The sequence below is a fragment of the Bradysia coprophila genome, unplaced genomic scaffold, assembly GCF_014529535.1.
Source record: "Bradysia coprophila strain Holo2 unplaced genomic scaffold, BU_Bcop_v1 contig_232, whole genome shotgun sequence".
Classification (NCBI taxonomy): Eukaryota; Metazoa; Arthropoda; class Insecta; order Diptera; family Sciaridae; genus Bradysia; species Bradysia coprophila.
Window position 1 is genome coordinate 82901 of NW_023503493.1, and position 20947 is coordinate 103847.

The following is a 20947-nucleotide window of genomic DNA, read 5'->3' on the forward strand; positions in this document are numbered from 1 at the left end:
ACGTATTTTTTCATATTTTAACCATTTTCCTAACTGTAGTTTCCTCACCATCTACCACTTGTCATTTTTTTTTGTAAAATTTTGTTTCACAAATTTTTTGGGTGCATCTTGTGTTGATAAAACTTTTGGGTCGAAAGAAATTATCGATAATCGATTAATCATATCGTTATCGATAATTTAATAATTATCGATAATTATCAAAATATCGAAATTCGATAATTATCAAAATATCCAAAATATCGATATTTTGATATTTATCTGAAAATTCATAATATCGGAATATATCGATAAATATCGGATTTTTGGACCGAAATATCGATATATCGAATTATCGATATCTTCATAATCATCAAAATATCAATAATTATCGATTATCGATATTTTTTGATAATTTTCGATAAAAAAAGTCGATAATTATCGATTATCGATAATCGACAATTATTGATAATCATTATCAATATCACCCATGCCTATGCGTCACCCTCAGCGATATCAGTTATGTTGTAAGCGATATCAGTTATGTTGTAAGTAAGATAAAGGACTTGCGTCGCATTTACTCTTTAAGGGTTTCTTGATATCACCATTTGTAAGTATGTCGACATGACGAGACATCACAAAACCTTGTTAAAAATATAAAAATTCTAGAGAAATGAACCTGAATCCTAAAACCCAATCTTTAAACAACTCACTCATGTCGAAAATGACTCAAACTCATCGAAAATCCGATTGAAGTTAGGTAGTGCCAGAGGAATCGTCTGTCATCCCAAAATTTAGGAACCAACCTTGGAACACCTCACCTATATCGAAAACAACCCAAATCCATTGAAAAATCAGATGAAAGTTAGGACCTGCCAGAGGAATAGTCTGTCATCCCAAAATTTAGCCAACCACCAACCTTGAAACACCTCACATCGAAAATAACCCAAATCCTTCAAAAAAAAGAAAAAACGATGTTAGTCAATGAAAGTGTAAAACAGGTTAGACCATACCGTCCGGAGGACATAAAAATTTAATTTTCGTAATTAAACGCACTAATTTTCATATTATTTTGACATAAAATATGAGTGCGTTTAAGACGAATTCGGCGATCGACCATACCTGTTCTCTACTTTCATTGATGTAAGTGAGGTAGTACCAGAGGAATCATCTGTCATCCCAAAATTTAAGAGTGAAAGTTTATACTGAATGATCTACACAATTTCCAACAAGACAACACACACCTTTCACCACATGACCATTCTTATCATGCACCAAAATATACAACACACACACATACATACAAATTATATGGTAGGTTTGCATTTCAAAAGTTCATTTTTCGCAGCTAGTTGCAGAAAACGTTGTATGCAACACGTTGCGAAAGTGATAGTTTTTGTCACACGATGTGGTTATCAATACCAATTTTGCTTGAAGTGCGTTGGATTGACACATAATTTTCAGGATATAAGAAACAAACAACTTCAATTCAGCATCAGTTCTATGTCGTTTGCTTCAACGGGGCTAGATCTCGTGCTGTTACCATTCGTTGCTATTTTGATACAAAAGTTAAAAATTAATAATTATACCACGATGAGACATTTCTTCAAGTTTTTTTTCGGGAAAAATTAATAAACTTTGCAAAATCATTTTAAAAAAAATGTTTTGTAAAAAACGGCAACAACTTCGTTGAAGATATTAAACGTCCTATTAAACGGCTCATCTAAACATTTTTTCACAGTCGTGTTTATTGTTTTAAAGAAGAAAAAGAATCTTAATTTCTTTTCCATCGTTTCGGACGTTAATAATATTTTTGCAAACTGTATTAGTGAAAAGAAACTTTTTTAATTACATCGTTTTAATTATGTCGATGATTATTTTGTTTCCAAAAGAGCAATGCTTATTTTGTACCAAACGTTTCGGGAAGCGTATTTCAATTAAATGGCTACATTCCATTGTTGGTTTAAATTTCTTTTTCTCAAAAAAAAAAATTCTTTCTTTCCTCATTTCTTTGATTTTACATTTTTTTTCCTTGCTTTGTACAATACGCCCGCCGCCATGTGACACAGATTTGTGTACAAAATAATTAAAATTTGAAAATAGAATTTTTCGTTTTTGCCATTCATATTTAAACTCAAATAATACCCCGCACAATGTCACGATCATAGAATAAAGGCTAATGTATTTTGGTACTTCATTTGTAGGAACATTCAGGAACATTGTTGGAATCAGGTCAAATTTTACCTTGTCAGACGAGACATTTGAATAATAAATTTTAATTTCAAATTTCATTCGCAAGTTTCGTCTTACAGATCCCTCGAATTCTCAGTATGGCGTCCCAGCCGTCATCTTATGCTTGATTTCTTCTTATGCACATATGCACATTTACAACTTCAAATTTTATTAACAAATTGCGAATTATGAATGAAAATTTGAGTTGTAATTTCGCATCTGTCACTTTTACGTTGCTCTCTAAGAGCCAAACCACATCAAAAATTTCTGTCGTGAAGTGACAGTTTTGACAGTGACATTTTTGACGTTGTCATTTTTGACATCTGAAAATTTTCATAACCTCAATTGAAAACGTGAATTGTACACAAAACTTCTCTTTAAACAAATAAATTTGAATAATATTACAGGATTATCGTAAATATTACAATAAGGCTACTATAACACAGTAAAATTGTTCAAAATTAAATGTTTAAAGACAAATTTTGTGTACAATTCACGTTTTCAATTGAGGTTATGACGAAATTTTTCAGATGTCAAAAATGACAACGTCAAAAATGTCAATGTCAAAACTGTCACTTCATGACAAAAAGTTTCGATGTGGTTTGACTCTAAATGACCAGTAAACGCACCGCTCCTAGCATCACACTGAATTGACAATGTCAAAGTTGGACTCTTCAGTAATACCGCTTATCTTAAGCTGCAATATTTAAACGGAGACCCAAAACGGTGAACTGCGATTGCAGCTTTATGCTCAAAACAAACGAGACATTGAAAACGTGTTTTGGTCCTATTTTTCATGACGAAATTTTCGAACCTGTCAAATTGCGACTGCTGCATCTGTCAATGAAAACTAGGACCAAAACACGTGTTTGTTTTATAAGTTTTAACCAATACTATCTCTAGCAAACAACCTACTTTTAATGAGGTGGTGAAAGTGTCAAGTAACCTTTGTTATTTTCATGTAAATTACAGCGTAGTAAGTCAAAATGTAAAATTGTGTTTGTAGAATACAAAGAAATAAGGTGTGAATTTGACACAGAGAGCTGACAGTTTGTTTTCTAGTGAGAGTATTGTTTTAACGCGTACAATGAAAACAAATCATCTATCTTTACAAACGAAAAGCGGCGCCCACTGTGATTTCATCAGCTTCCGAATATATTCTATTTTCATGCTAGGAGTAGTGCTGTGACTAGGTTGACTGGGTGAGCATGACATTATTTTTTGCATGCATAAACATTTAATTTTCATCTGTTTTTGCTATAAGTGAAGGGAAAACTAAAAACGAGCGTTTGCCACCTTATTTATAATCTTATTTGATGTGATCTTTGTGTTTTTTTATTATTTGTTGGTGTGTCTTGTTCTCGTTGTCTTTTCTTTTTTCTGATGCGACTTCTCTATACAACATTAATAACAAGGGACATTAAGGAAACTTTTACGAATAATTTGATATTTATGATAATATGTTTTGGGGAATTTATGAGTTTTTGTATATAGACTCGTTAATAATATGCCATTATTTTTTTTCGCTGTCTCTCTCTCTCTATCTTTCTCGTCTATTCCTTGTTGTTTCCAGAAAACTTTTAAAAGTTATGGATTCTCATATTTCATGCAAAAGGAATAATAAATCATATGAAAAAAAGGTCTTTTATGGTATTCTTGTGTCGTTGTGTGTTGGATGGCAGGCAGGAACTTAACATACGTCAGCTTAAGGTTCACTATATCTACGTTCCGTTGTTCCATTCTTGTTTTGCTGATAATGGAGGAAATATGATTTTTGACCGGAAGTGGCAAACGCGCTCGATATAACAGTATCTCTGGATTGCAGGGACTATTTTTGCGAAAACATTTTTTTCATATTTTCCTACATTTTTCCGAATTTTTACACATTTTCTTGAATTTTCTCAAACAATGGAAGAAAAGTGGCCGATAGTTCCTCCTGATATATTTTGTAGCCACTTCACGAAAGGCATCCTGAGGGATTCTTCTGAAAAACAGAAGACCGAAATCGGACGCATTTTCTATTTAAATTTTTTATACGTGCCCAGAAAGGTATTCGACCCCAAAACCCAAAACTACTTTCAAAAAAAAAATCTTCGAAGCTTGTGTGGCTAGTGTGAGGTGATCAAAAACCGAAAACTTGCACTTTTCTTACAAAAATTTCTCCAGTTACACGAGCCGTACATGGTCGCGTGGGATGTCATTAGAAAGGTAATTGCATGTACTTCCGGGGCAAATAGGGTCTTATTGGGTTTAAAATTCATTCACATATGAGATATGTGCAGTTGAAGTTTTCAACCGAAAAAAGACTGAAAACTTACACTTTTCTTACTGAAATTTCTCGAGGTTCACGAAATGTACATGGTCGTGTGGGGTGTCATTTGAAATGTGTCACATTTTGTAAAAGGGAGCATTGTTCCATCACATTCTTTAAAAGGCCATTGTATCACATTCTTTAAAAATAAGCATAAGCTGCACGTGTGACCTTATGTGATAGGGTGCATATACTATATGCCATATAGGCTACATGCATATCCTCATTGTTTCATATTATTTAAAAGTTGACTCTTTAAAAGGCTCTTATCTGACATTCTGTACTCCATATGTGACATTTTGAAAAGAGAGCGTAAGCTCCTTGTCATTTTGTAGAAGAGAGCAAGATCTATTTGTGAAATACGTTTCTTTATCACCAACGCATCACATATCTGTCCTTATCATCCCATTTTGACGTTGTCTTTGACACTTTTAATTTTAAAAATAATAATTGTTTTCCCAAAAATAGTCCCTGCTGGATTGTAGCATATCTCTTTCAAAGAAATTCGGTTTGTTGTTGGGTATGTTATATGCTTGAACAATGAACAGCCTTATTCAGGAATAAATTTTTAATAGCAAATACGACGAAAAACTGTTCAAACTTCAAGGCAACTTAAGTGATCCTAAAAACGCACAAACTATTTGCTAGTCAAAATATTCTACGCGTGATGCTTATCCCATAATATTTAAAATGTAATTAAAAAGTACACAATTTTTAGAGTAGCTAGATAAGGAACGTAATAATTCATGCAATCACTGGGTGGCGGTAAAACAAAATGTAATTTTAATTTTGTCATAAATTTTGTTCTGTAGCGTTACGAAAATTAATTTACTATTGCTACACGAATGTTGAGTTGAAATGGGCTTTAATAAAATGATTTACAAGTATTTTCATTAAAATTATTACTATTCCGTGTACAATGGGCACGTACGTATAATTCAAATCAAATTAATAGCGTGCTAGACATTGTGATATAGCTCTATGCATGTGGGTTTCTCGCTCGAAATGAAACATTATTCGGTTCGCCATTATACAAAAGCTAATCAAAACTCATGAAGTCAAAATATTCCCAGCAAAGTCATGTATACGTGTCAATTTTGTTGATCCGAGGCGAAGCCGAGGTTAGTAATCGCATTTGAACGAGATCAGTCAAAAAACCCTTAAAGCAATTGACGCATTGTGCGCCGTACGCAAAAGTTTTATCAACAAAAAATTGACACACAAAATTTGTGAAAAAAAAATGCACAAAAAGAAATTTGCGTCAGACGTGGCAGATGTTGAGGATCCTGTTTTTAGGAAAATGGTTAAAAAATGTACTGAAATATACCGATGAAAACCAGCGTCACCCTCAGCGATATCAGTTATTTTGTAAGTAAGACAAAGGACTTGCGTCAAATTTACACTTTAAGGGTTTTTTGACTGTTATCACCCCTTTTGTAAGTATGTCATTTCGACAACATCAAAAAATCCGATGGAAGTTAGGTAGAGCCAGAGGAATCATCTGTCATCGCAAAATTTTGGGAACCAACCTTGGAACACCTCAATAATGTCGAAAATAGCCCAAATCCATCGAAAAAAACCGATGGAAGTTAGGAAATGCCAGAGGAATCATCTGTCATCCCAAAATCTAGGAATCAACCTTGGAACACCTCACTTTCATCGAACATTTTTTGTTGATAAAACTTTTGCGTACGACGCACAATGCGTCACCCTCAGCGATAACAGTTATTTTGTAAGTAAGATAAAGGACTTGCGTCACATTTACCCTTGAAGGGTTTTTTGACTGATTGTGATAACAAAAATTTCTACATCGTTAACTATTCACACCATCTGGAGATTTAAACTTGCTCAAAAAGAAGAAATCCGCTGCTTTCTTGTTTCTTCCCTATACTGATCCACGAAACCAATTTTCGAAAACAATAAATTTTCTGATTGGTCGGGTCAATATCTATCATTTGACGTATACATCAATGAGCGAGGTTGTTCCGGTGAAAACTGAACAAGCGAAAAGATAAAACAGACGCAATGGCCATTGATCTACGAGCTTGGTAGTCAACACATTTATGTTGTTTGGTCTTGTCATTACCTTTTATTTGACATATCGCACATCAATTGAATTTTGCGCAGATATAGGATATATTTTTCAGAGATATACGAGAAAAGCTGGTCAAACAAGCGAAAACAGGCAAAAACATGCAGAGGCCAAACACTGCGTGGGTAAAGGCAGACAGCGCTTAGGCAACGCACTTTTCAACTAGGTAAAACGTGAACTCGTCCGCAATTTCTCGTTACAAACATAAAATGTAAAATTACTTTGATGACAAGGCAAATCATTTTAAAAATGTCAAATATTTGCTTCGTGTGCCAAATTACCCGATACCTGTTACACAAAACGGACTTTCTTCTGATTTGTCTATTTAATACCTTTTATCTCCCCCAACGCCTTTCGGCTTGTTACATAACTTCCAAATCGTCAAAATAAACATTTCGAAACACTTTTGCTGGAAGTGCGTTGATTTGACACATTGACCATAACTGTTGAGCAAAAACATCCAGAGATCTGCCATAATTTTTACAAGAGACAAAGCACGTACAGGTGTATTGTAAAACGCTTCCTATCTCTAATTTCATATTGTCAATAGTTGAGCCTTCTGTACGGGTAATAGTAATTAAAATGCAAAAGATAATTTTGAATAAAACAGAAAATAATGAACAGAATATTTCAATTAAAAACTTGTTCATGCTCATTGATATAATGTTCAGTTAGACAAAAGTGCATTATAATGCACACAACCACACACACTGTGCAATGAGAAAAATCTGCGAGATTAAGCGTACGGTGAAAGCTCTATTTTCAAACCGCAGACATATTTTTGTGCTCCAATTGCTTGATATACACGATTTTCGCTATATAGATGCTCTGTAAAATGTTTTCGCAACCTAACGAACATTTTATACTGCCGCACATTTTGGGCGGGTCAGATCCCTTGACTGACAATTTTGTCAATATATTTTTGATCAATTTCATCATGTCCGGAGTGATAGCGGAGACACTATGTATAGGCGAGATTTCTACTTTCGCCAAAATGTCCAATATCGCAACCAAATTATTTTTTAAATATTTTCACTTGAAATACAAAGAAAATGAGCTATCACACGCCTACCAAAGTGCTCGGGAACCGGAGATGTTGCGTTTTCCAAGTCGTCATTTTCAGTACAAATACATGAAAAATGGCTTTCTCCAAACAATCAAAATCTTTCAACTTACTCTGTATGTTTCTATCTATCTATCTATCTATCGACGGTCGATCTCGGAAAATCCGCAGCCAATCTCCATGAAACTTTGCAGGAACCTTAGTCAGGCCTAGGCCATTAGAACTTAAGTTTCATTCATCATTATCGCAGGAAAAATCAGAATTTCGTGTAATTAATTAATTAATTTTCGGAACAATTTCTCTCATATAAAAATGTACAGCCATTTTGTGTTGATAGTGTTGTGATGATAGGTTGTTATGATTGTTGTGAAGTTGGTTGTATTTTGGTCGAAATTTCAAAATTCAAAGTTTTTGAATATTATGGTTTACATGATGGGCAATTAGAAAAATTTGGTCACTTTCGAGGTATGTTAGGTAGCTGGAAATATTTGGTTACTTTCAGGGTATGTTGGGCAGCTGGAAAAATTTGGTGACTTTTGGGGTAGCTGATTTTTACTAAATTTTCGATTTGCGTCAAATTTTCAATTTTAGTCAAATTTCCAATTTTAGTCAAACTTTCAATTTTAGTCAAATTTTCAATTTTAGTCAAACTTTCAATTTTAGTCAAATTTTCAATTTTAGTCAAATTTTAGATTTTCGTCGAGTATTCAAATTGCGTCAAATTTTCGTTAAATTATTGACCTAAAACGAGTGATATCGCAACAAAATCAAGAAAAGTGTGACGCAATCTTTGTAGTACAATTTTTAAAATTAATGATTTCGCTAGAGTTGACGCTTTCAGCTTCGTTACGCAAAAATTAAATTGTACACCCAATTAGTTTAATCAAGTTGGCTTAGTTTTCCTCATCATTTTCCTCATTTGTACCAAAAAAATTTTGACTGAAAGCAACGAAAATTTGACGAAAAAAATCTGCGTCGCAAAGTGGCGAAGAAAATTTATCTTTTTTTTTTTTTTAATAAGGGTGACTTAAAGGCATGCTAGTCCAATGTTTATGAACTAAATCTAAATTTTTCGAAAGAGCACATAGCGTTAGTTGACTAACAATTTGATAGTTGACTATCATATTTGATAGTTGGCCAGCAGGAGATGTTCACCGGTTCAAAGCTGGACATCAACTGATGAAATTGTTCTTTCCACTTGCACAAAGTAATCTTTTTTGATTGAGGCTATAATCAACAGAGTAAAATTCTAGGATAGCTTCCTGATCCTTCATCCCACATAGTCCATCTTCTAACTTAGCCTCGGGATTTTAATTCCTCACATTTAAAAAAAAGAACGAAGAATTGTTTTTCATACCATTTCATACGGGCTGCGCCATTGTGCTGCAGTCTTTTTTTCGCCTATTTGAAAAATTTTCAATCACTTTTTTGTTACCCACATATTTCGGTATTTTCTGGTTAAGACCCTGACTTTCAGTCAAGGGAATAATATAATTGCTGTGTATACTGAACGTGTAATGGAAGCAAACATTTTGATATTACTCTGGGATGCCGAGTAACATTGCTGTGTGTGAGATGTGTATAAATTCTAGCATCAAATGCATCCAACTTAATACATACTAAAAATGTGTTTTTGCTAGGTGGATAGATGAAGTGGTTCGAAATTGTTTTACAACAATTTTATACAGCATTCTATCATAGGCGCACTCATCTTGTTTTATGTTGTTGTTAATACACTTTTAACCATAAGCCAAACCTAGCAAAGTTTGGATCACTGATAATTTTCAATTAAAAGGGGACGCATTCAATAAGTTAGTCTTACCAGGATCGGACCGTTCATCACAAAGCAGCTTATAGAGGCGGTAAGTTGTAAAAAGGCGCCAAAATACGTATTGGGAGGACGCATTGGGCATCGCCAGTATCAGTAGTTCGCGCTTGAGTTTTACGACAGTATACTGTCGCAGATACAATTTATGATTGACGAGAATTCTGAAGTTCAACGCAGTTATAATATAAGTAGGACGTACAGTGGAGTGATAAATTAAGATGGAGGTGGAGAATTCTCTGCTGTACAGGCACAGGAAACGTCAGTGAAATTTGAACCTACGTTACTGGTTAATGTTAAAAACAACTGTGAAAATAAACAGTACAATCGAAGGCATGGGAGATAACATTGTAGAGGAGAAGCAAACATTCAACATTCAATCTGTGAAAAGGAAGACTTCCACATTGTGCCAATAAATGTGAATTTGTTGACCTAAAATTCCTAGACCCAAACAATACAATCGAAAGCATGCAGAATCTGATCTGGAAATATTCCTAGAGATCAGGAAAAATTTTGTAGAAACGAGGTGACTATAGGCACTAGCTTACGAATAGTCAAATGTCAATTCGAACATGAATGAAAACTTAATACAAAATCTAACCTAGGTGTGACTCTTTGATGTTATATAAATATTCACCAGTTATCGGAAATATCATTATTTAAAGAAAAGTGTTGTATCGGTTTAAAACATAGAACTTATGCTACCCTTTTACAAAATGGAACAAAAGAAGCTTATGCCCACTTTTGCAACATGTAACATGAGGATGTTATGCTCCCTTTAAAGGAAGTTTTCTCCCTTTTACATAATTGAACTTAAGAAGCTTATGCTTTCATTTACAACATGAAACATAAAGAACTTATGCTCCATTTCACAATGTGGAACATAATGAACTTATGCTACATTTTACAACATGAAACATAAGGAACTTATGCTTCCTTTCACAATGTGGAACATGACAACTTATACTCCCTTTTACAAAGTGACACATAGATTTTCTCCCTTTTACAACATGGAACATGAACAACTTATGCTTCCATTGACAACATGGAACATAAGGAATTTATGATACATTTTACAAAAAAAAAACATAAGAAGCTTATGCCAACTTTTGCAACATGGAACACGAGGAACTTATGCTTTCTGCAACAATGTGGAACATAAGGAACACATGCTTCATTTTACAACATGAAACATAAGGAAGTTTTCTCCCTTTTACAACATGGAACACGAGCAACTTATGCTTCCATTGACAACATGGAACATAAGGAATTTAGGCTTCCTTTCACAATGTGGAACATCAATAACTTATGCTCACTTTCACAATATAAAACTCAATGAACTTATGCTCCTCTTTACAACATGGAACATGGGAAGCTTATGATTCCATTTACAAAATTGAACACAAGGAACTTATGCTTCCTTTTACAATGTGAAACATAAGGAGCTTATGCACCTTTTACACCATGAAACTTAAAGAAGATTTTGTAGAACAAAATACATTTTATAGGAATGCAGATGGTTCACAAAGACTCGCCAATAGAGTTACACCTAGAGTTAAAAAGCTGGATCTGACGTTATTTTAACATTTGTTCACAATTACAACTGAAACAAATGAAGGAGAAAAAAATTCGTGTGCGAAAAGTCTCACAATTGACCACTCGGACTCGTGTGCGAATAGTCTCACAATTGACTTTTCGCACCCGTGTGCGAGTAGCAACAGCCCAAACCGAAAGTAGATAGAAAGAAACTCTCAGTCAAGGGACTTGATCCACCCAATTGGCCGTGTCTATTTTCCACACACAATAGTATTTTTCGTACCAAGACAGGAAATGACGATTTTTTCTGCACCAGTCGCACCAGTCCTAAGTTTTCCTTACGAGCAAAGCATCGGACAATTCTTCTTCTTCTTCTTCTTCTTTTTCAGCCTGTTTCTATCCACTGCTGGATGTAGGCCTCTCCAACTTCTTTCCATTTCGTACGATCCATTGCCATTTGCTGCCAGTTTGTACCTGCAATATTCTTAATTCCGTTTGTCCATCTCTCTGGTGGTCTACCTATAGCTCGTCTTTTATATGGTCGCCAGTTCATGATCTTTTTGGTCCAACGTTCGTCTGTCCTTCTTGCAATATGTCCCGCCCAGCTCCATTTCAGAGATGCTATTCTTTCCATGACATCAACGACCCTGGTCTGTTGTCGAATCCATTGATTCGTCATTCTGTCTCTGAGTGTTATTCCAAGCATACTCCGTTCCATGGCTCTTTGTGTCACTCTCAATTTATCTTCGGATGCTTTCGTTAAAGTTAACGTTTCCGCTCCATAAGTGAGCACTGGAAGGACACAAGTGTCGAAAACTTTTCGTTTCAGACTATTATTCATTTTGCTTTTGAAAATTAGTCTGAGTTTTCCGAACGCTGCCCATGCAAGACCAATCCTACGTCTTATTTCTGCGGTTTGGTTGTCCAGACCTAACTTCAGTTTATGTCCTAGATATACATAGCTGTCGACTCGTTCAATGACAGGGTCACCAATTTTGATCTCTCTATCGTCCCCGATGTTGGTCATGACTTTTGTTTTCGATAAGTTCATCTTGAGGCCAACTTTGCTTGCCTCTTCACTTAACTGTTTGTACACATATCGAATTGTGTTGGAGTACCTTGAGTCTACTCTACATTCGTCTAATGCGTCCAATATCGACCATGTTTCCACTGAATTGCCTTTAATAAGGAGTTTAATGGCTTCCACTGGAACACCATCTTCTCCGGGAGACTTTTTGTTTTTCATCTCGGCTACTGCGGCCTTGACTTCATCAACAGTTATGTCAGGCATATCCTCCGATCCCACGTTTCTTATTATTGGTCTATCTTCGGTTTCTTCCGTTGGACTCTGGCATCGGACAATTGAAATAGACAAAACACATCGATTTACTTGAAAACATACACACTTCACATTCACCATATTAAATTTAATCAATCGTATAGTCATAGAAAAATTCATGTAATTCTTTTCCCGCACTATAAATCGTAAAGAAATGAAGTTTTCTTCCTGTAGTACCAAAACCGTCACATTCACTCACCAAATTTAGTACCGAAAGAGCAACATTCTCCCCTACTATTTTCTCTCAATTTTCATTCCCGCTTATGTCATTTTCGATCCTATCTTTATTCTTTCCCAAATGTGTCAAGTTGTTGTATGTACGCGAATGTAATGTTTTTAGTGTTTTGTGACAATGCATTCATAAGGATTGCTTTCAGCATTCAAACGGACTGCTTTCGGCATTCATTCGGATGTCTTTCGGCATTCCTACAGATTGCTTATTTTTCGACATTTGTGAGAATACATGCACACGGAACGGACTTCTTTAGGTATTCATACGGATTACTTTCGGCATTAATATGGAATGCTTTTGCTTCGCGTCGCTCCATCCCTGGACGTTTTCACCACCTGGGTCTAAAACACACCTTTTTGATCCTTGGTATGTAACATACTATTTTTCCCGCACGGGAAATAGGTCGTATTTCAGTTGTCGGATGCACAAAACATTTTTTGTTTTAACAATGTTGAAGAGGGCCACGGTTTTCTGTTTTTTTTTTTTTTTTTTTTTAATTAATCAAATCAAGTGTTGGAAAATACAAACAACAACAATGGTAACAGCAACACCAAACAGAGTAAAAAAAGCCAATTGAAAAACTTTTCAACTCATATTATTATTCTGAGCAATGTTGTAATTATCGAACTTGTTGGTTCATGCACAAAAGGAAAACAGCAAATAAAACTCGAAAGAGTTTTTCAAAATGATGAACGAAAAAAAGTTTTTTTTTTTTAAATGAAAGCATGTTCCACTAACGCAAAAAGTTGGGAGGCTAAAGTATGCCACTTACCCGACAAATTCAATAATAATTGATAATAAAAAAGGAACTTAATCTATACCCAATAGACACTTCGTTCATTGTCTGTTCTGTATATTTATTCAGTAAAGAGAAAGCAAATTGTTGTTTTTATAAAAAGGAAAATAGGAAAAATTTATCGTATCAAGGAGGTGAGCTTAATTCGATTTTGTCTGGATAGACGGGAAGCAATGCTTTCTGTTTCCTCTTTGCTAAACATTCAACAATTGAGTCGGAACACACAAATGTTCTGTGTGTACGAGGGAAATTTTCCGCAGAAATGTAGTCATTATTTGATAAAGAAACCCATGATATTATTCTAAATTCAACTTTTTCCCCATTTTTTTTTTATTCTTCGTTCTTTTATCATCTTTGCTTTGCAATAAAAGTTGATTGGATTACACGGGAATATAAAAATAAATCAATGACAATGCTTGACATTATTACCAACGACATTTCGATAAAATGACGAGAAGAAAAAGTTTTCTTTTGTAAAATAATTATTTCTTTAGAGTAATCTGTAGGGTCTTAGAGTGAAGATAGAGGACAAAAATCAGTATAGAATAGTTATTTGTTCAACCATTCGCTCGAGTTGAAGTTTCCTGTTTTCTTTTCGAGGCGAACCAAGCACTCTTCGTGAATAACCTTACTTGAGAAGATGGGTTTTGTTGACGTTTCGTCTGTTGACAATTCAGGTGAGATTTTTTTTTTCAATTCTCGTTCTCCCGTGGAGATTTTTTTCATAAAGCATGCCATCATAAGTCAGCTGTGAGTCATGTCCGGAGCGGTAGCGGAGGACTTAACGCAGTCTAACCACCAAAAAAGAACGAAGAAAATTTTTTGAGACGCGGCAACTATGTATAAAGGAAATAATTATACTTTCGCCAAAATGACCAATATCTCTTTAAAATACATGAAAAATGGCATTCTCTCGAGATGGTCGATCTCGGAAAATCCGCAGCCGTCGTTCTCCGTCTCCATGAAGGAACCTTAGTCAGGCCATTAGAACTTAGAACTTTCTTTTTCGGCAGTTAGTTTACAAAACCAAATCCATTGCTGATCGGAAGACGACGAGTGTAAAGAAATTCGATTGTCTAAAAAGAAGTGTTTTCAATGAACGCAATTTTCATGCGAAGCCTAACAAAAATTGGTTTTGCAACCTCACCGATAAAGTGATTCCAGATGATGTTTGCTGGCTTTTGTCGCTTGGAAAAAAGTTTGCCTTGCCATTGAACAACGGCGAATTTCCCGTGTTCAACTTAATCGCTGATTCGGAATCTTTGCTAAAATCCGTAAAATCAGATCAGGAAAAGGATGAGAAACGTGCTTTAGTTGCCAATATTATTGACAAATCGGCACGCTCAAAACAAAACAAAAGCCCGATCGACAAGGAGATTCTACATATTAATAAGAAAACCAAGATATTCTTGAAGGACAATCCAGACATAATTATCCTTAACGCCGACAAAGGCAATAGAACTGTTTTTATGTCAAGATCGGAATACGAGAACAAGATGGAAGAACACTTCTCCGATTCTTCGACATATAAATTGCTTTCTTATGATACAACGTCTTCCTTAGAAAATCGACTGATATCTATGGCCAAAAATCTGAAAGACAAGAACTACATCTCCGAAGATACCTACAAGCTGATCACAAAACACAATTCGTCTATCTCCAAAGCCTATGGTCTTCCGAAGATACACAAAACCAACGTTCCATTGAGGATCATTGTTGCCAACTACGAGTCTCCAGCACATGAAATTTCTGCTTTCGTCGCCGATATTCTAAAAAAGCTTACAGAAAACAGTAAGTACAACGTAAAAAACTCATTCGAATTGGTGAAAAGATTTTCTGGTTTGAAACTAGATCCAGGAGAATTGATGACTTCGTTCGACGTAACGGCTCTGTTCACCAATGTACCAGTAGATTACGCGTTAGATATCATCAACGAAAGATGGAACGAAATCGAGCTTCACACACCGATCCCGAAGGAAGACTTCTTCGTGATACTACATTTTGTTCTGTTTGACTGCAACCAGTTCCAATATGACGGCAAAATTTACAAACAAGAATACGGCACACCTATGGGACTCCCGCTATCTCCAATTTTGGCGGACATTGTTATGGAAAAGGTGCTCGATCTGGCGATTCCACAATTCGATTTTGTCCCGGTCTTATTCGTCAAATATGTTGACGACATGTTTACATCTGTACCCACCAACTTTGCTCAACACACGATCAACATCCTGAATTCGGTGAACCACAGAATCCAATTTACAAGCGAAGTTGAAAAGGATGGACAAATCCCGTTTTTGGACGTGACAGTTTTCAGAAATAATGATGGCACAATTGGTACAAGATGGTACTCTAAACCATCCTCATCAAATCGGTTGCTAAATTTTTTCTCAAACCATCCATTTCAACACAAAACTGGCGTCATTGATAATGCAATCAACCGCATATTCGGACTGAGTGAAACGACATCACGCCAGCAGAATACGATCGTGGTGAAAAACATATTGGAAGCCAACCATTACCCAGCACACTTGATCAACAAGGGGATCCGTAAATTTTTCCATAAGAAAAACAATCGTAACACAACACTGAGCACAGTGTTAAAGGAACCGATTACTTACAAGGGTATCAGCTACATTTCATCTTGCTCGGTAAATATTGGTCGTGCATTATGTGAAGGATTGGATGACGTGAAGGTCGGCTACAAACCGTTCAAGACTAACAGATCCAATTTCTCACAACTGAAAGACAAAACCAATCCACTGGATAAGTGCAATATTGTTTACAAGATTCCATGTTGGGGCGACGGTTTTTCAAAAAACAAGTGCGAACTTTGCTACATTGGTCATACGGGTAACAAGTTTGGTGACAGACTAGGACAACATCAAAATGATGTGAAGAAATCAAACGACGAAGAAGAAGCTAAGAACGGTCAGACAGCTTTGGTTCGTCACTTCCAAGATGGACATGCGCCCGATTTCGAAAACGCTTCAATATTGATGATGGAACCCAACGAGTTCAAGAGAAGAATACTTGAATCGCTAAACATCCTGACAAATAACTCGATGAATTTTAGGAAGGATGTTGACAGTATCAGCAAAGTGTATCATAACGTTTTGGACGTTAAGTTTTCGGATTAAGATTCAAATCTGTTTTTACAGTTTCCCGCGTTTTTGAGCGGTTCATATTTTTGACAAAGTGTATTTCAACACTGTTTTGTTCGGTTTAAATTTTTGTTCGGCAATTTTTGCCTGTCATGCCTTGCAAGTTCTTTTACATTCAAAATTTCTCTAGTAAGAAGTCGAACTGAAAAAAGATAAAGAAATTTTCCCAATTGGAAATTCGATTTAAAGTAAGTTTCTATATCCAAATTGTTCAATGGTTATAGATATAGGACGATTGTGTCTCTAGTTTTTTATTTACGATATGCAAAATTCATTGTATTTGCAGAATCGTTTTATTCCTGAAGATGCCATTAAATAGTGGCGAAACGTCGAATTAAAAGAAAAAACGTGTTTTTTCTCTCTGTGACCAGAAAATTAAGCAACATTCCCAGAAGATCGGGTACTCTAAAAGTTTACTCCATTGGTCAAATAAACATTGAACCAGAACATCTTGGTTCGTCGGAACATTAGAACTTAAGTTTCATTCATCATTATCCCAGGAAAAATCAGAATTTCGTCTAATTAATTAATTCATTTTCGGAACAATTTCTCTCATATAAAAATGTACAGCCATTTTGTGATGAGAGTGTTGTCTGTGATGATTGTTGTGAAGTTGGTTGTAATTTGGTCGAAATATCAAAATTTAGAGTTTTTGAATATTATGGTGGGCAATTCGAAAAATTTGGTCTCTTTCGGGGTAGCAAATTTTCACCAAATTTTTGATTTTCGTCAAATTTACGATTTTCGTCAAATTTTCGAATTTCCTCAAAATTTGTGATATTTTACCAAGTTTTGTGAAATTTCGTCAAATTTTCGATTTTTGTCAAATTTTTGCCCTAATACTTCCAAAACGAGTGATATCCCAACAAAAATCTCTACGACAAAAGTGTGACGCAGTCTTAGTAGTACAATTTCTAAAATGAATGATATCGCTAGAGTTGACGCTTCCAGCTTCCTTACGCAAGAATTAAATTGTACGCCCAATTAGTTTTCCTCATCATCTGCCAAATAATTTTTACAAAAAAAAATGACTGAAACCAACAAAAATTTTACCAAAAAAATTTATCTGCCACATGCGACATGAAGAGAGTCGTCAATAAAACTCAATTTTCTCATTGCCTGTTGATGGGAGAAAATAGGGTTGATCACCCCGCTTGCATGAAAATATCTAGTTCACAATATAGGGTAAGTTCAGGGTTACGAAAGGAGCTCTTGTAGAGGAAGATGCTTGAAGTCAAGAAAAGGCGCAAAAAAGTTGTATTGAAAGGCGACAATATATCACATTCAAGAGATTTACTAAGGCGCACTTGTGCATATGGCCAGTTCGGGCCTGGGTAAATCCGTCTTTACAAGTTTGTTTTTTATATTAAACTTTGATTTTAGAACTCATCTACACCAGAAACAGGAAGCTTAACGCTCTGCAAAGTTTTTAATTCTTTGCGAATATTTTTAGGTCGAAAATTCCCGAAGGAAGACGTTCAATGTAAAAGAAAACATCTATCGAAATCCAACGCGTTCTTATTAAAACAATAAAAAAAATTTCTTTTAAAATAAATGCGCGAAATGATATATTGCTCATACAACAAATCTTCCCAAATCGAAAAAAAACTTTTGAACTATCAATTCAATCGACCCATTCCAGGCCAAAATAATATCCGCTATTAGACTTTTTCACCCCACGTTTTTTTCTTCTCCTGCGGAAAACAAGTTTTTATCGCGTACAACGAATTTATAAAATCAAACAGCTTCACATATCCTTTTTACGTTACAAGGTTGTGGACCATAAATAACACCTTTTATTATTACATTATTTATAGCAATCAAAAATGTATTGTAAAACTAAAGCCTCGGCTGAATTGATATTTAACTCACGCAACAAAGTCTACACCTTTTTTTTCCTGGTATATACCCAATATACCGTCGGATAACGATGGTTTTCGTAGAGAAAATGAATGCCTTCGTATCGTACAAATAAATTTAAACAAATTAAGATTTTCTATTAGAAATCAAACTGCTGTTGGGTATCTCCCGCTCGTCTAACTTTTTTATTTTCGATAAACCAATAAACTTCCACTCGGGTCACACTGGACCACACCCCAGGGCGATATTATCACTCACAATTTTGTGGACGATATTATCACTTTCTGGGCGATGATATCATCTTCTGGGCGATATTATCATCTTTTGGTTATTGCACCACTTCTTTTCCATGTCAGAACGATTTATCATTAATTTAATAATTGCCCTCCTTGACGTTTCTACTCTTAAAAGATGCCATTATCGACCACAGCACACACTGCACATGAATGGACTATCACTTAAATAAGAAAAAACTTTCCCACAAAATCGAGCCAATTTTCCTTTTACAAAACATTAAAAGTAGAGATGTCATACTGTTCGGATGTTACAAACCCGAAAATCCAGGCCAATAATATTGTCCGGGCGATATTATCGTTGTCGGGCTAAATTAAGCATTTTACAACTTTTAACGCCCAGTGCCATAATCGAGACCATAACATCACCCAGAAGACAATAATATCGACTAGAAGACGATAATATCACCCAGAAGACGAAATTATCGCACAAAAGATGGTAATTCTACCCAAATGTGATAATATCGTCCACAAAACTGTGAGCGATAATATCACCCTGCGTGCAGAGAAATGATAAGTTGGTACGCCTGTGGCGAAATAGAAGGAACACGTGAATGACAGTTTGGCGGCTACTATGGAAGAGAATGTGATTCTTCAACGCTTTTTCGATCAATAATATAGAGATGCAGGGCACTTCGTATCTATAGAAGAATCAACCCAAGTCGCATGTGTGGCTTGTGAAGGTTTGAAAAAACTTTCATTTGTTCACGTTCAAACATTATGTGCAACCACGGACTGGCCACGAGTTTGCAAATTTTATGATGAGTTGAAATTTCATTTCGACTATGTTTCGCTAGACTTGTTCGTGTACAAATTGGTATAGTGCTCTTAGAGCATTGTATCGAGCACCACTGTCGCCATGGCCTGATGAGAAATGGTATTTTTGAACTGCATATTAATGCAAAACGTCGAAAGACGTATTTAAATTTTCTCTCAGATCGAAAGAGTGGTCGAATGTCTTATGATCAATAATATCGTTTTTAAGCGATAAAATTGCCCAGAACTGCAGATTTTGGTCTGCTGCGCGATATTACCTTCCGGGTCGATAATGACATGGTAGAAATGTCAAACCTTAGACAAATTATACCTAGACTGGTATTTGGTACTATCCTCAACGTCAGTTGGTATTTCAGATACACATTTCGTACGATTTTACGTAGAATGTTACATCAACAAACACACATTACCAACGATTTCGTATTTCATGTTAGGACCAAATAGTTTACGTAAACTGTTCGAACTTTCAGGTTCAATTACTCGTAAATTCAAACTGCAAACATTTTGGCCCTGCAATTGTTCAACCCCTAATAATTAAGATGTCCCACAGATTTCAGAAACTCTGATGAAAAAAAAAACTATTTACATGTTCCGTACAGGTATTGCGCCTGGCCTTGCACACAATAAGACATGCAAAAGAGAAATTCGTAGAATAAAAAAAACACACCACCCACTGTACCGTTAAACAAAGCGTTTGTTTGTGAGCACGTTTAACTTTACGATACGTTTACCGATTCCAATAGAGTACGCAAAACATAAAATCTAAAAGAAATATCAATCACAGTTGCAATTTCCCCAATGGTTGTAAATTGAAAGTAAATGCCTGCCGTATTTTCTGGCGTAATTTTATTTGTGGAAATCGAATTGAACGAGGAATAATATATTATGCAATTGTGGTGCTAAAGCATTGCCGCTTCAATTCGTAAATAAACATAAATGAAGTTTATACAGTGATTTGTACAGATAATATTTAGTTTTATCATCCTGCTGGAATTTCCAAGCAATTGATGGCAATTTCCAGGTGAATGCGATACAACATTTACTTTTCCTCAGTCTGTGTTTACATTTTTCTTATTAAAATATGCATCTTTTGATGGAAGAGGGGACGAGGAGGATGTAACGGTTCATAATAATTATTTTTTTGAAAACACTCATATATTTTGAGTGTAAATGTCACCCTAGAAGGAGATTTCAAAAATCCTTATTGTTGAAATATTGTAATCCCAACAAAAATCTCTTCGAGAAAAGTGTGACGCAGTACAATTTCTAAAATGAATGATATCGCTATAGTTGACGCTTTCAGCTTCGTTACGCAAAAATTAAATTTTACACCCAATTTTAGTTCAAACAAGCTGGCTTAGTTTTTCACATTATCTGCCAAATAATTTTTACCAAAAAAAATGTGACTGGAAACAACCAAAATTTTACCAAAAAAATCTGCGTCGCATGTG

The 20947-nt window shown here is 35.3% G+C and overlaps 1 long non-coding RNA gene across 1 annotated transcript; it reads right to left on the minus strand.

Annotated features, from left to right (window-relative positions):
- Nucleotides 1-307: 307 nt before the first annotated feature.
- On the minus strand, nucleotides 308-19959 carry LOC119075853. The gene is made up of 3 exons (XR_005087486.1): nucleotides 19946-19959; nucleotides 11555-11560; nucleotides 308-470 (listed from the first exon to the last, which is right to left on the minus strand). It is a non-coding gene; the product is annotated as an uncharacterized LOC119075853 (long non-coding RNA).
- Nucleotides 19960-20947: the final 988 nt, after the last annotated feature.